This window comes from Marmota marmota, unplaced genomic scaffold (assembly GCF_001458135.2).
Source record: "Marmota marmota marmota unplaced genomic scaffold, marMar, whole genome shotgun sequence".
Taxonomy (NCBI): domain Eukaryota; kingdom Metazoa; phylum Chordata; class Mammalia; order Rodentia; family Sciuridae; genus Marmota; species Marmota marmota.
In genome coordinates, this window is record NW_026000283.1 from 11269355 (window position 1) to 11273911 (window position 4557).

Below are 4557 nucleotides of genomic sequence, written 5' to 3' on the forward strand. Positions count from 1 at the left end.
GAGGGGCAGAAATGCAAAATGATATTTACTTTGACACACCAGATTTTTAGGGCCATTTTGTATAAATAAATTGGGTAATATAAGGTACTGAAGATCGATCATAAAGCACTTCATTTCTGAATATTAGCATGCCTAAAATGGTCCGATAAAGACCTCCAGAAAGTTCTACTCAAAGTACTAGATCATCATCTTGCTTCCCTCAGGACTGGCCTAAGGAGGTGCTGGGGCTCCAGGCCAACTTGGGATGTGTCCATGAGAAGGACAAAGCAGTTGTCTGGGCCCTGAAGGCTGAGAAAGGGGCTTTGCTGTCTTGAGTAGTCAGCAGAGAAGGTGCCATTTTCTCAAATGTTACCAGATACCTGGGTTGATTCCAGAACTTGGCTATTGTGAACAATATTGCAGCGAACATGGGAGTAGAAATATCTTTACAAGTGAGCAAGTAATAATTTCAGTCAAACTTTGATATTTTTTCAGCAGAAGAATCAGTAGAATAGAGGAAAAGGAACAGGGGGAGGTTGGAGGGAAGAGAAAGGGAAAGTACTGGGGACTGAACTAGAACAAATTACATTTCATGTTTTATAATTATGTCAATATGAATCCTATTGCTCCATTGAATTAAAAATGTTATTTTTCAAAGAAGACCATGGCATAAAAAAGCTGAAAAAAGTCAGTTTGAAAAGGCAGTTTGCTGAGTTAAAAGCATAAAAATGTTGCAACTGTTAATGTTATCGGGTTATAGCCAATGCTTGATCCTCAATAATTATGTAATAAAAAAATTGTGTTAGGTGATAAGAGCCAACACAGCATCTGATAACTATTTCAAATTTCTGTGGCTAAGAACCAACTAAATATAGTTCTTGTTAATAAAAATTTCCTTGTTTCTACGAAAAAAATGTTATTATATGAACCCAAAATTGCATACTTTGCATGTAAGAAATAAAAATTTCGGGCTGGGGATGTGGCTCAAGCGGTAGTGCGCTCGCCTGGCATGCGTGCAGCCCAGGTTCGATCCTCAGCACCACATACAAACAAAGATGTTGTGTCTGCCAATAACTAAAACATAAATATTAAAAAAAAGAAAGAAAAATTTCTTCCATCAGTCCAAGAATTTTTTTAAAAAACTTTGGTCTGTTACTTATAAAATGGAACAACCAGGAAAAGAAAAGAAAAGAAAAACAAAACAAAATACAGGACCACAAATGAGACTCTATAAATCAATTTTTCCTTTCCTTTTTCAACAGTCTATGAAAAACAAAAGTCTGCTAAACTAGACAGCATGTTTAGTGACACAGCTGATTTACATTTGGGACAAGATTCTTTATCTTGTTGTGAACCACTAACAAACACTTTTTACACTAGCAGCTGATCTGTGGAATACTCTAAATAGCAGAGCATTGGAACTTTTCAAAAATTTCAACATCCCATCTGATCAATTCCATGAAGTTAAGAGCTAGATAGTAGACAGTGCCAAAGTCTAAAGAAATAAAAGATGTATGCTTTATTCAAAGAAGAAGTAAATATCTGAAGGTCTTGGGCCGTTAGATCCAAAACTGGGGGGAAATTCCTGTTTATTCAGAATGGATTATTCAAACATCCCCAAATCTAGGATTTTTCTAGAATGCCATGATTTAGGGGAAGACACTTCAATGTCTGTAGTCAGAAAGCATTTTGTGAGAGTCCTGTGTATCTTAAGTAGAAGTAGGGCAAACAATGTTTTGTCTCAAGAGCAGAAAAGGTTGATACCCAGTTTTAGAATTTGTTGCCCATATCATCTACCATAAAGACTACTATTGTGAATTTTCAGCTTCAGAGTTCACTATTTTTGCTCAGTGTATTATCTCAAACTAAATGCCCAATGACTTATTTCTAAGCTATTGCTTCCACATTCTTGAATGCTGTGCTAGGGAAAGCAAGATGGAAACTGTCCAGGTAGAGAACCACTACATTGAGTATAAGTGATCACATGAAATAGTGGGGAAGGTTTTGGAGAATATGGTAGCAGCCTGACCCTTGATAACATATCACTGCTAGTCAGAAGAAGGATAAGAGGTAAGGGTCCTCAGGAAAGAGCATGAAGGGAAAAACAGGGACTGGGAAAGAATAGGGAAATAAAAAGCTTTGTGGAACTTAAGCTATCAGATACTGGGTATCAAGACTTGAGAAAGAAAGCAATATTACCCTATAAGGAAGGAGTAGAACAGATTCTATGGAAGAGGAAATTCCATTTCCTGGGCTTAGGGGGGAAGCCTGCAGGCCTGAAGCTTTGCTGAACCTACTATGCTATGTGGTGGTGGAAGAATGCAAAAACTTGACTCTTGCCTTCCCTGGGGAAAACAGTTGTGCTTCTCTCATAAAAGAGAAGTGTGTCAAAGTCTAGCTTCCAGGGTATGTGATCCAGAAATTTTAAGGTTCTCAGACAAAATATTAGTAAGAAAAGTCTGCTTGTTTTTATTTATTTTTATTGTGGTGCTAGGGGTCAAACCCTGGGCCTTGAGCACACAAGACACACTGAGATGAGGTGGAAGAGTAGCAAACGCAAAGTACCAGCACTTAGAGGTGATTTAGGTAAACAGAAGAGAGTGATAATCTATATGGTCTCTTTGGATAGAAACAGCAAGAACTCAGGCTGCCTGAAAGAAATTTGAGGGTGAGGAGGGGATATAAACAATTGCATACCTCCTTCCCCTTTCAATTCACTTCAGGAAACAACAAATAGAAGGATTTGGAACAGGTCCCCCACTGGTATTATAAGTTACCCCTGGGGGCAGGGGCCCCAAGGCCTACAAATGCAACTATCCAATAGGACAATTTTTTTTCTCTTAGAAAGTATAAACAGTAGAACATCTGCTGCCAATGTGTAAGCTAATAAGTATTATTTTATTCCATCTTGATTAAAAATGTTTTATAATGGATTTCAAGAGAAATAGCTTAGGAACTTAAAAAAGCAGAAAATTTCTGGCAATGGATGAATGTCAGGGATTAACTTTCCTTTGATGTTGTCTTCATTATCAAAGGACACTTGATAGAAAACAAAGAGTTCTTGAGCTGCCCAATCATATTTGTTACATAAGTTGGTTTTGGCTAGGCCCACTGGTGCACACCTGTAACCCCAGCTACTTGGGAGGCTGAGGCAGGAGGACTGCAAATTTAAGGACAGTCCAGGTGACACAGCAAGACCCTGTCTCAAAAATGAAATGAAAATTGCAAAGGGACCAGGGATGTAGCTCAGTGGTGCCATGCTTGACCAGCATGTGTGAGGCCCTGGGTTCAATCCTCAGTACAGCAAAAATAAATAAGTGACTAAGTAAGCAAAATTTTTTTTTTCTTTTTCAGGTTTATATTCAAATGTATTTTTATTTACTCTGTAAATATTTGCAGCTAAATTGCAAAGGGCCCACATATTGGGGAACTATGGAGTTCTCTGACTGGATGGCTTATTAACAGATTGCTTTTTTTTTTTAAGTCATCAACGGACCTTTATTTTATTTATTTATATGTAGTACTGAGAATTGAACCCAGTGCCTTGCACATGTTAGGAAAGGGTTCTACCACTGCACTACAATGGCAACCCACAACAGATTGTTTTTAACTTGTGTTTTAGATGAGTAGTCTACCTTGGTATAGTCATACCATAGTTTAATCAGCTAATTAACAAAAGAAGGTGGTTTTGGACCATTTAAATCATTGAACTTTAAAGAGTAAGCCCCTGAAGACTTTACTACTACCACCCTTTTAGAATACGGTTTTCTAATTTAAGCAAGTAGAATTTCCCAGGTTTAAAAATAGATGGAACCTATAAATAAATATGTAAACTTTTCTTAAGTTTAACAATTTTTTTTGTTTGAAATGCAAAACAACATTTTACTCCTCCTCAGCCAAGGACTCCCTGATTTCTATGAAGGATAAATTCTAGAAAGCTTTCAGGGTATTGTGATACACTTAAATGTCTAGTTATAAATATGATCTCCATCTGTTAGAATGTCACAGTTTGGAAGTTAGAGTAGCATTACCCTGTGCTAATATCCAAACAATCACAGAAAGAAATTACATTTCTAATTCTTAAAAGATATACTTTTCCTTAATTTCAAGGTCTTTGTACTTGTGAAAACACAAAAATTCTAGGGAAATATTTTTCAATATGTTTAGCTATTTTCAAAACCTACACTTTTAAAAAACATTTTTTCAGTTGTTTACGGACCTTTATTTATTTATTATTTATATATGGTGATGAGAATCGAACCCAGTGCCTCACACATGCTAGGCAAGCACTCTGCCACTGAGTCACAGCCCCAGCCCAAAACCTATACTTTTAATGGATGTAATAGTTTGGATCTTAAATGTTCCCCAAAGCCACTGTGGCACATGCCTGAAATCCCAGCGGCTCAGGAGGATGAGGCAGGAGAATCGCGAGTTCAAAACCAGCCTCAGTAACAGCAAGATGCTAAGCAACTCAGTGAGTCCCTGTCTCTAAATTAAATACAAAAAAGGGCTGGGGATGTGGCTCAGTGGTGAAGTGTCCCAGAGTTCAATCCCCGGTACCAAAAAAAAAAAAAAAAT

General features: G+C 37.3%; 1 protein-coding gene and 1 pseudogene across 1 annotated transcript in view; one reads left to right on the forward strand and one right to left on the reverse strand.

The window, feature by feature from the left end:
• The window catches only part of LOC107153010, an 8989-nt pseudogene extending 7623 nt beyond the window's left edge, over window positions 1–1366 (forward strand).
• Window positions 1–4557, reverse strand: part of Dock11 (dedicator of cytokinesis 11) — a 142900-nt gene that overhangs the window by 29603 nt on the left and 108740 nt on the right. The window lies entirely within an intron of this gene.